Source organism: Xenopus laevis, chromosome 4S (genome assembly GCF_017654675.1).
Source record: "Xenopus laevis strain J_2021 chromosome 4S, Xenopus_laevis_v10.1, whole genome shotgun sequence".
Classification (NCBI taxonomy): Eukaryota; Metazoa; Chordata; class Amphibia; order Anura; family Pipidae; genus Xenopus; species Xenopus laevis.
This window is the reverse complement of record NC_054378.1, coordinates 18276495-18288933: the sequence shown is the minus strand read 5'-3', so window position 1 is coordinate 18288933 and position 12439 is coordinate 18276495.

The following is a 12439-nucleotide window of genomic DNA, read 5'->3' as shown; positions in this document are numbered from 1 at the left end:
TATGATTACCCAATGGCACATACTACTAAAAAAGTATATTATTATGATAATGGTTCATTTACATGAAGCAGGGTTTTACACATGAGCTGTTTTACTCAGTATCTTTTAATAGAGACGTACATTGTTTGGGGTGTATAGTTTTCCTTTAAGCAGAGGTTTGGCAGCAAATTTAAGATCAAAGGTCAGGACTGTTGTATCAAAGAAAGTCTGTATCAGACAAAAGAACTCTCAATTCATGAAAGCCTTTTTTCCTTCTTAGGGTCCCAAGTCCCATTCATGCTCCTCCAGAAATTCCTCTACTCAGATTTATAGTTCTACATAAGATTACAAGTTGGACCATGAGTTCACAAAGATCACTGTTTCATTGATTGTTAATAATAAGTTTGGAGAAGAAGACTTAAAAAGAAAAAACTCCAGCTTGAAGAGAAAGTTTACTTTGAATGATGCAGTAATGGTATCATTGATTTTTATAGCTACGATAATCATTTCCAAGGGAAAGTGGGGATTCTGAAATACCGTGAGAGCTGCAGAGCAGAATTATCTACCAAGGGATCCCAGAGAGGGAGACGTACTGTATATCAAAGTCCTTCCCTCCTGCTGGCTGAGAAAAGGTCAGTGGCTGAGAAACCATTTCATAACCTGATAGCTATGGGATCTGACACTGTATTGATAAGTCTAAATGAATCACCTGCTCTTGTTTTACAGCATGGGATGTTTCCCACAGTGCAGTTTGCTACTAAAAGCTCAGTATGAATAGGTGTACAGCTAAGGAAAGACATAATTTCTGATCACAGAAACAACCTGGCTACAATTGCTTGTATTGGCAATAGTTTATACCGATTTAACACACAATGCACTCAACACTTAGGGGCAGATTTACTAAGGGTCGAATATCGAGGGTTAATTAACCCTCGATATTCAACTAGGAACTAAAATCGTTCGACTTCGAATATCGAAGCGCTAATCGTACGATCGAAGGATTATTCATTCGATCGAACGATTAAATCCTTCGAATCGAACGATTCGAAGGATTTTAATCCAACGATCGAAGGAATATCCTTCGATCAAAAAAACACAGGCAAGCCTATGGGGACCTTAGAGACAGTACTTCGATTATCGAATGGTCGAATAGTCGAACGATTTTTAGTTCGAATCGTTCGATTCGTAGTCGAAGTCGTAGTCGAAGGTCGAAGTAGCCCATTCGATGGTCGAAGTAGCCCAAAAAACACTTCGAAATTCGAAGTTTTTTTAATTTGAATCCTTCACTCGAGCTTTGTAAATGTGCCCCTTACTGTTTATCTTCATAAAAGGAACAATTGGGCACCATTGATTCTTAACTACATACAGTAGATATTTTATGGTATATCTATAGAAATAAGTCAAATCAACTGGACTTGCTGTGTTTTTTTCCTTGAAGATATCTCACCAGTCATCCAACTAGCTTTCTCAATTCAAAATAACTTGTAAATCTTCCTTCGAGAATATATATCCTCTGGAATGTTGCTCCAATCAGCATAATCTGTTTATCATAATCCACCATGATTAAGTTAGGTGTTGATTGTATTAGCAAAATTGGAGCTTTGAAGTGTTAGTAAACCCAGTGTCGGACTGGGACACCAGGGGCCCACCCAAAAACCTTTGACCAGGGGCCCACCAATTAATCTTAGACCAGGGGCCCACTCTTAGTACTATTTTTCTTTCTCTCCTCACTCAACCTTTATTTTCCTTGTCTCTTTCCTTTACATACTATACTCTATTTTTTCCATCTATTTAGCCTCTTTGTTCTCATAGAAATAGGGAATGGCCATGAAATAGGTCAAATGTTTAGCAGCATGAGGACCCAATGACACCTTTTCCTGGTATCCTGGTGGGCCAGTCCGACACTGAGTAAACCTTTCAGGGAGAGGTGCCAAACAGCATTGTATATAGTTATGTTGAGTAACGGTGAGTCTTTGGTGGAACAGCGAAAAGAAACCCTTTTCAGAGGCTTATAAACTGTTATGCCATAGGAAACAAAAGCATGTCATGGAATAGTTTCACCAATAAAGAGTGAAATGGATCTCCTTTAGTGGAAGCAACTCAGGGAAGAACATTTGTAAAATTTGAACACATAGGCAAGGGTTGTCTGGGAACAGACTCCTAATTGAGTGAAATACCACCTGACTTCCACCTGTCTCATAGGAGTGTGCAATTAATGTGAGTTGACTACTATTTTATGTTATCTAAGTTGGCCAACTTAGGTCTCAGATTTGATGATGGGGGCTTATGTTCCTGGTTACTAGCACATCCAGGTCTGGTAATAATTGGGTACCAAAGACAATGAGTCATGCACTCCCATCCCTTCAATAAACTATGGACATGAATTGAACAGTGCTTTTGGACCATTTAGGTAACCTTCTTCCTACGGAATATAGGCTTCAGACCAGCAACTAACTCTGTGGGAACCCCACTTTAGGTTCGCAAAGAGTGAAGTAGAGGAACATAAAATCCATAATTTGCTTAAAAAAAAATTTGAATTTTGATGGATACTACTTTTCAACAATTTTGATACTCCTACTTCACTGGATACTATTGTATAAATATGTTCAGATACAGTTATAAAACAGTCAAGAATAACCAAATTAGGACAGCTGGGAACAGTTCAGTTGGGTGTGAGATATAGCATTCAGTTCTATTTAAAAGAACTTGTTAAATACTCGCAGCAAGAGTGGAAGCATAATGTGATACCTTCAGTGCTGAGGAACGGCATAAATATTTGTTCACTAAAGAGTCACTTACTTGATCTTCTCCCTGCACCCTTGTCTTATAGTATAGTTTGCCTATTATGGCACCATCATTAACCAATATTTGCACACTCTATGAACACTCATTGTCAAGTAGATTTAAAAGTTGAGGAGGGGGGAATGTGCATTCACAGTCAGCACCAGAATGCAATGATTGCGTGTGTATTCACAGATCCAATGAGTTTTTTGCCCATATCACTAGTGACCCAGTAGGGTCCAAGAGATTGCCAAGTCAGTCAAAGAGCAATTCATCCTCTTTTTTAGCAACTTATCACAATCAGATCCTGTTTCAAGATTTTTTGCAGCTATGTCGGCAATCAAGAAAAAATAAACCAATAATAATTAAAAACTCCAGTCAAATCACTTATTTTTCATGATTAAGAAACAAAAAAAAAAAAAACATAACTTGAATTTGAAAATGAATAAATCTGCTTCCATTTTATTTTCAAGTGGAAACCACAATCAACTTGGATATGGGGTGACTTATCAGCTCCGTAGGAAAAGCACAGTGTAAGGTCAAGCAAAAGGCATTTTCTAAAAATTTTCAATTATTCATATTGCTGAAGGTTAACTTCGACAGATCAACACAGTGTCATTCTCAAAGTCAACAAAAGAACCATTTTTCTTAGCTTAGTCCTTAGATTCATAAGATACAGAACTAATCATATTGTTGCTACATAAACTGGTATACCTGCATCCACCAAGTCAATTAAACACAGCCTGCACTATTCCACCATTACCCCTTTATTCTGCATGTTCTGTCTCTACTTTTTTGCCTTACCAGAGAAGGTAGGCGAGTTGGGACCAATGGTTTGAATGGAGGTAGAGTTGAGAACTGGGAGAGCAAAGGAAATGTCATAGAAGTGACATTTCCTTTGCTCTCCCAGTTCTCAACTCTACCTCCATTCAAACCATTGGTCCCAACTCGCCTACCTTCTCAAACATCAATTTTAATGTTTTTCTGTTTTTCCACCTACTGCATTTGTCAATAGTTTTGTTTAAAACTATCTCCTCATTTCTCTTCCTTCTGACCACCTTTAAAATTAGGCCCTGCCATAGTGGAATTTATAACCAAATATCCATACAATGCATAGATTAATATTATGAAAAGCTAACCTGCCTTTATTTTTTTTAGAACCTTGGACAAAACATGTATACCCTGAAGAAACAAACTTCTCGAGAATAGTGCTATGGTTGAAATCAAACCCAGGATCCTAATTAAGAAACTAAATGAAAAACCAAAAATGGTGGGAATATCAAAAAGTGCTTTATACTGTATATATATACATGATCACTTGCCCTCATTTATGACTTTAAAGTATTGCATTAGCATTAAAAAGTATCTTTTTTCAAATGGACAATGTTGGAGGGTACAAAATTGGCGGCTTTTAATTGGATAAATCACTCGATGCAACAAATGTTTAATTCCATAATGACATTACAAGGAGCAGGTTAAGGGATGAATATAAATTGATGGCTTTGTCTCAAGAGGCTCCTTGGCTTTCAGGATTATTTTTTTTGAACTTTCTTTTTATTTGGAATAGAATAATAATTAAATGGCCTTCCAAATGAAATACAATGTAGCATATTAGCAATATCTCCAGTCTCAGAAGGAAAATAATTAGATTTTCTGATTTTATTCTGAATCACACGGCCGCTTCCTGTTATTGAATCTGAAAAGAATGATGAATTTGTCATTTTTATTACAGGGTTGAATATTGTTTTTTTTTTAAAAGGGGTTTTTCAAATCTCTATTGCTTCTACACTATGTGGAATTTTATTCCTTTGGGAATGGATTCCTACAGAGGAAAAGGTGGGACTCAACAAAATTATGGCATTTCTTGAGTAAAATGAACCAATGAATTAAATAAGGGGGTGAAATATAAATACACAAAACCAACACAATGTTGGAAATTAAATAATCTTTAGTTATTTGTTTTCATTTCTAACTAGCTCCACATTTCCACCTTTTACTTGGACAGCCTCAGTGAACTGCTATCTGGTTTCATACTTTTGAAACCATTAAAGAGATGCCTTAATAAAAAGAACAGGTGAAATATAAAACTAACTATAGTGATAATAAAACAAAAGCCTTTAAGTCTAGCTGTCAGGATCAGTAACCCCCCCCCAACAGCATTTTCAGTTGCACACTTGAAAGAGGCAAGACATTGATGATTAGAAGTTAAACCTTAAAGGCTAATTTATTACAAATTGCCAAATTAATGATTCACTTGATGGGAATTGTCAGTTTGATGTTGAGGTCCCACATGACTACTTTGCATGCATATTATCCCCCCCCATGTCCCGCCAACTCAGTCTGACCCTGGACATTGGCATATACCCCTCAATTTGTCATAATGGTAAAATGTGCCATTGCACTGGATAATGAATAATGAAGAGCAAAACTTTTCCAATTGCATTGGAGTCAAGTGCCTTTTTTCACATAGTTTTTTCTTGTTTCGAATAAAGTACATTGGAATCAATGGACGTTTTTTTCTTGAGTCAAATGCATTGTGTCATTTCTCTTATTTCTTCTTTTTTCTCACACGTTTTCTCACACAAAACACATGGTGAAATTCTGGGGCAGATTCGCAAACACATTTACCACTTTCAAAAATTAGAATTTCACTGTGAATCTGTTTTTCATGAATTGTTTTAATTTCTCTTTCTTTTTCAATTGTTTTTATTGGCATTTTTGAATAAACAAAAAGAACAGAAAGCAGCAAAGCAATAGCTTGGCCAAACCTTTGTTTTAATTACTCTATGACTTCAATAATAAAAAACTTAACAAGTAAAAGCATTCAAAGGTTCTGTTGGACCTTTTTTAACCATTCAGACTTTTAAAATGTTTTTTTCACTTTTTTCACTACTACTATTATTAAACTACTATTTATTAAGGCTCAATATTTTTCTGGTTGAGTTTTTTAGGTGGAAAATCCTACTTTTTAGAGGGGATCTAAATTTTCAAGATTTATTATGCTCCAAAACTGCTAAACATCCAAATCTGAAAATACTCCAGCTAATCATGTAAAGGTCAATGGCAGATGTCCCTTTAACAATTAAAGATGTTTCTTGTCTTCATGATCTTTAAGGGTTTGGGCTGGTTTTCGTTCAATAATCTGAAAAAAATGTGTTTTTCCAGAGTCAAATTATAAAGTCATGTTTTTCAGGCGTCAAATCTGAAAAGATGTATTCAATTTGATGCACAATTTTGTAGTGACTTTTCCTCGCACATGCTTTTTTTGATTTATTTGTAAATTAAGGGTATTTGGGTTTGAGAGTTTGGTCAAATTTTTTTTTTAATATATAGTGAGAAAAAGCCCCCATATGTGTCCAAAAAACTCAAATTTATAGAGGTTTTGGAGGTTTTAATATTCAGAGAGATTTAGAGGTTTTTTTTCAGATAGTGAATTTTTTTTCCATTGTTACTTTTTCATTTGGATCTTTTAATGGCATTTGTTTAGAGAAATTAGTTTAATTGTGGTTTCAAAAAGATCTACCACTAAAACTGGGCCTTCAATAATTGTGTCTCCAAGAGTTGCCTCTCTTGATAGCTTTCTGTGTTTAAAAAGCATGTAATAAATGAAAAAGAAACCTATCTCCAATATACTTTAATTTAAAAAATGTGTGCCATTTTTATAAGAAACCTGATTGTATGCAGTGAAATTCTATAGGAACTGTCAGATGGTCCCTAACTGCTGGGCAGGGAAATAATGATACTTATGAACAGCAGGGGGAGCCCCCGCCTTCCCAGCCATTAAAGCAGCTTTGTTTGTTTCCATGTGGAGCAGTCGACTACTGTGTAGAGATTTGTATTGGATTTTATTCTGGCTTTACAACTGTTTCCAACTCCGGATGCAGGGACAAAGATCATGGAGCCAGATTTAAACAGATAAACAGGGATTCTATTTGGAGGATTATTTTGCTGCAGTCACTGGTTCTGCAGAGTTGGAGAAAGTTTATATTAAACAATACAAAAAATATAAAATCGACATTAGATTACATGACAACACAGGACCCATCGCAGTCTGTATATTCTGATTATTAATCAGTCTTGCTGTAACAGCTTCTGGCACATATTATTTGACTTGTGCTTTTTTGATAATTTATGATGATCCCTAAGCAGCTCAGTGGAAAAAATTCAAACTGCTCACGCACACCCAGTAGAATACTAACCCTGGTGCTCGGGGAAAAGGGCTTCGGCAAACCCACAACAATATGAAGAAAAGAATTCACCGGCACACAGGTATTGCTGGCAGGGTGAAAGCCCTTGCTTTAAAGTTTAATAGTGCGACATGCAACGTTTCGGGGACAACCCCTTTATCAAGCATACTGAAACAGAATGCACGGAGCAATTTAAAGCATAGGTTAGTGACGTAACAATTACATATGTGTGCATATAATTAACATAATAAATTACCATCACAAAGAAAAAAATTTTTTCAAAAAAAAGAAGAAAAGAAAACAACAAGAAAAATTAACAAGAAAAAATTTTTTTCAAAAAAAGTTTTTTCAAAAAAAGCAGCTCAGACCACACTGAGCATGTGCACGGTCTTGGTCTTGCAAAGATGTTTAACAAAGTTACAAAATGGTGACCCCCTGTGGCCAACTTTAAAAAGCATAAATCATTTGCTTGATTAGGTGTGTAGTGCAGTAAGTTCATGTTTATGTTTAGTATACAAAATACAGCATTTCTAGCCTTATTCTATTTTAGACTTCATTTCCCCTTTAATAACATTCAGGTACAGTTGCAGGGTTTACAGGAGCTGACAAAAACATATTCAACTATGAAGGAAATACAATTGCAGGGGGTGTGCCACATATCCACATGGGGCAGTGACCCACATATGTCCAGTAACTATTCCAGGGGTTACATTGTTTGTCTGCCATGTTTGATTATCATTTAGGTGATCATTCTCTTCAGACAAGGCTCAAATATTATGGAGAAATTATTTATATAGGATCATTTGAATAGCCTTGAATCACCTTGTAGATTGTAGATGTTTATACGAAAAAAAATTCCCTGTTCTCGCTGCCAAACCTAATTCTCTTCTTGTTCTCTAGTAGTTAGTAACTCATCTGTTTTAAATAAGATTCTTCTCTTAATAAATGAACTGTCCTGTTATGAAATGATATGAGCAGCACTTTATAGAAGGAAATGACCTTTGTGGTCACTCTCCGCTTTTTAACCATTAGTCACAAATTGACTATTTTAGCATCTAAATTAGGGTTCACATTTTCCCATTAAAAATCAATATAAAGTAAGTGCAGACCTCATTCACCAAAATGGACCTTTAAATGATCTTTTAAAAGAAAAAAAAAACTAGAACATGATTCATCCGCTTTCTGACTTCTGCTTTCGCTGCAGAAAGATACCTCTGCAAGTCCAGTCCCCTCTGGAAAGTCACAGAAATCTCCTTTTTTATGAATTAGAAAGTGAACAGCATTTTTCTTAAAATTTCTTATCTTGTAGATTGAATTCAGCATAAAAAAGGGACATTTTCAGGAAAAAAAGGATTGGGGTTTTCTTGTGCTTTCAAAAATGTGCCATACTGTTTGTTGAAATAATGTAAGTGATACAACAGATGGAGCTGACTTTATTTATGCATCTGGCCTAGCACTGAACATGACGCAACATTCATTTCAATAGGATAAAAGAGTGTGTGGAAGCTGCTGATTCAGTTAAGCTTGCTCCATCTGTAGGTGCAAATCATCCACAGGAACAGGAGAAGGTAGTGGAGCTTTACTGGGTTAAAATAAAATAGAAAGGTGTATGAGACTAGTAGGCAGGCTCTGAATTTGCTGAAATATTTTTTTTTTGCTATTCTCTAAACTCACTGCTGGTTCTGGACTATGGAAACAGTACAAATTGTCTCTGAATCTACAGGTATTGGAGATTTGATTAAAATCCAATTTCTTTCATTAGCCAGTAGCGATGGGCAAAATGGTAAAAACTTGCCAAAATGCATTGAAGTCTATGGGCAACAAATTATTTTTTACGCAGCAAATTTTTTTACCCATTGTAGTCTATGGGCGTCATTTAGCGAAACATTTCGCTCATCACTTTTAGTAAGTATTTTTTATGATTGGGTTTACAACTTCAGTAGGTACAGAACTATATTCCTGGTCTATAGTGGAGATTCGCTGTGAAATTGGATATTTTGCGAGCAGTGAATTTTTTTTTAGAATTTTTTAAGAATCTGAGCTACAATTTTGCTATCACGCAGGAAGAAAAAGAGATTAAAAACTGATGCCATTGAATAATCGAAAGGCCACTAATCGTTTGTGTTTTATGGGAACATTGCACACAATTTTGCTGTTTGTACCATTAAGAAGATTAAAATATGATTTTGAGTAGAATTTTTTTAAACTGTTCTTAAAAAGTCCACGCTGAATGACAAATAAAATCCTTGTTCCCCACTGTCATTTATCAGTGAAGCTGATTGTATCTGGTGGTGGTGTCACAGCATCCAGGCTCAGAGAGAGCACTCAAGTGCCACTTACTTTGGCCATTTTCTGTTTCTTTAACTTCAGTGATTAAACCGAATCAGCTCAGTTACTAAGTGATAGAGACAATAATCTGATTTCCTCCAAGCTGATGAAAATAATTTATTGTGGCACATTGCTGACATGAAGTTAGCGTTGCCTTCTCTCTAATGGGTAATATGAGCAAAGAGCAGAATCCAATGACCTTGCAATAAGGTGGCTGAGGAGGGAATTGTTGAAGTCACCTTCATTCTTGATGGCCATTGTTGAGTAGCACAAACGCTGCTTTCAAATGACAAAAGAAAGAGCATTTTAAATGTATTCAGCAGCTTCACACAAGAAAGCTATGGTGTGCTGTATAAAGAAGAATCATATATATATATATATATATATATATATATATATATATATATATATATATATATATATATATATATATATATATATATATATATATATATATATAGACTATAACAAACAAGGGAAAGTTGTGCTCACCTAATTTTTAAAACCATTAGGTGGGGGTGCAATGATGCTGTGACCACAAAATACATATAGACAAATACAAGAGTCCTCTGCACTCAACCAATTATCAATATATTTAAGACAGAGACATTTTGTGCATACTGCTACTAAAAATGCCTTACCCTTAAAACAAAACAGTGATTGTTTGTCCATATATTATATATATCAATATATTTAAGCTGGCCAACTACGTCAAAGTCATCCCATATCTGGCCAGTCCTACACTCAACTTGCATCTGATTCATTAAGAATTCTATTGCTTCCTTATACATCATACACAGGGACTAAGTTTTACCTGCAACTTACTTGATGCTTTCAAGGTAAAACTCCATTTTATTAGCCACCAGTGGGATCACCTGTAAAATGTATAATGAAGCAATAGAATTCCTAATGAATCAGATGCAATTTGAGTGTGGGACTGGGCAGATATGGGATGATTTTGACATAGTTGGCCAGCTTAAATATATTGCAATATATGGACAAACAATCCCTGTTTTGTTTAAAGGGTAAGGCATTTTTAGTCTATATTTTTTAGTAAATACTGATGAGATAAGGAAGGATGTTATCAAATGAAGTCAAGAACTATGGAAAATTGTGGAACCCTGAAAATTTAAAAGACCTTAGGAACACAACCCATTACGTAACAATTATAAACTCACAACACAAGAAAAAGCAGATATAATTGCCTTTTACGAAGAGAAGAACCAGTAGAGTCTGCCAATGGGTTCGAATTTGCATTAAATGGTGCTGCTGGACAATAAATAACTGGTTGTCTACTGAATTTCCCATCAACCTCCCCACAATAAGGAGTCTCTGCTAGATAGTTATTGTATGTTCATTTGCTATAATTGCTCTCACGGGGGAATTCTCTCAACAAACTGAGTTAAAATGGCGCCTAGGGCAGAAATGATAAGGCAAACAGTCTGCCCATAATCAAGTCAAGGAGAACAATTTTGTCATCACCACTGGTTCCTAATTACAAAAACATATGCTAATTTGATCAGGTGCAATCAGAGGAAAAAAGAATGGAGAGACTGCATCATCAATTGGGTTAGACTACTGTCTGTTCACAGTATACTGTACTGTTGATCTGTACTGTAAGGGGCTGATTCACTAAGGGTCGAATATCGAGGGTTAATTAACCCTCGATATTCGACTAGGAATTAAAATCCTTCAACTTCGAATATCGAAGTCGAAGGATTTAGCGCAAATACTGTGATCGTACGATCGAAGGATTATTCCTTCGATCGAACGATTAAATCCTTCAAATCGAACGATTCGAAGGATTTGAATCCAACGATCGAAGGAATATCCTTTGATCAAAAAAACTTAGGAAAGCCTATGGGGACCTTCCCCATAGGCTAACATTGACTTCGGTAGCTTTTAGCTAACGAACTAGAGGGTCGAAGTTTTTTTAAAGAGACAATACTTCGACTATCGAATGGTCGAATAGTCGAACGATTTTTAGTTCGAATCCTTCGATTCGAAGTCGTAGTCGTAGTTGAAGGTCGAAGTAGCCCATTCGATGGTCCAAGTAGCCCAAAAAATACTTCGAAATTCGAAGTTTTTTTACTTCGAATCCTTCACTCGAATTTAGTGAATCGGCCCCTAAGTGTCTGGAATTAGAAATATACAAATCGGGCAACATATGCAAGTGTCAGTTGAGTGTCTCATGGCAGCCCAATAATGCTGTGTGATTATCTTTCATTAATATAGTAGAACTAAAGAAAAAAAAGGCCTTATTAATTTTTTTAGAAAACACTTTTCCATATTTGCTACTTTTTTAGACACACACACACACGCGCCTTTTTTCCAGAGAAAACAACCCCAACCTTGACAGTCTACCCTCATAATTTAAGTCTTCCGTCCCTCTAACCAGTTTAGTTGCACTTAGTCTCTGCACTCTCTCCAGCTCATTTATATCCCTCTTAAGGACTGGAGTCCAAAACTGCACTGCATACTCCAGATGAGGCCTCACCAGGGACCTATAAAGAGGCATAATTATGTTTGATCCCTTGAGTTAATGCCCTTTTTTTATGCAAGACAGAACTAATGTTTATATACAGTATTCAGTATATATGGTATTGAATCTTACTTGATTTGGTACCCAAACCCTTAGGGCTATAGAAGGAGATTAACGATGGGGAAATTTGCCGGTGCCAAAGTTAATTTGACACCAGTACTGGAATCGACGCCCGCAACAATTTAGACACGAGTGGCTATTAACAGACACCCATTGACTTTAATTGGCGCCAGTGTCAACTTTGACTCCAGCGAATTGTTGCCGGCGTCAAAGTCTACGTTTCGTTTGAGTTTTTCGCCTGTTCGTGGAAAAGCAAAATGGGACAAATTCGCCATTACTGAAGGAGATCTTTGACCAATCAGGTCAAAAACATTGGTGGACAACAACAGTAAATGGAACCCCCCACAGTTCCTTTCAGTGCTTTCCTGAATCTTTTGGTGCCAAGATCCAAGTACAACAATTATGGATTTTGTGCAAATATACACACACATAGATTAGCTGTAGGTATCTATAGGTATAAGTCCTTAATACTCCTTTTAAAGGAATAGTTCAGTGTAAAAATAACAACTGGGTAAATAGCCCATGGAAAAAAAAAAATGTTTCTCATATAGTTACTTAGCCA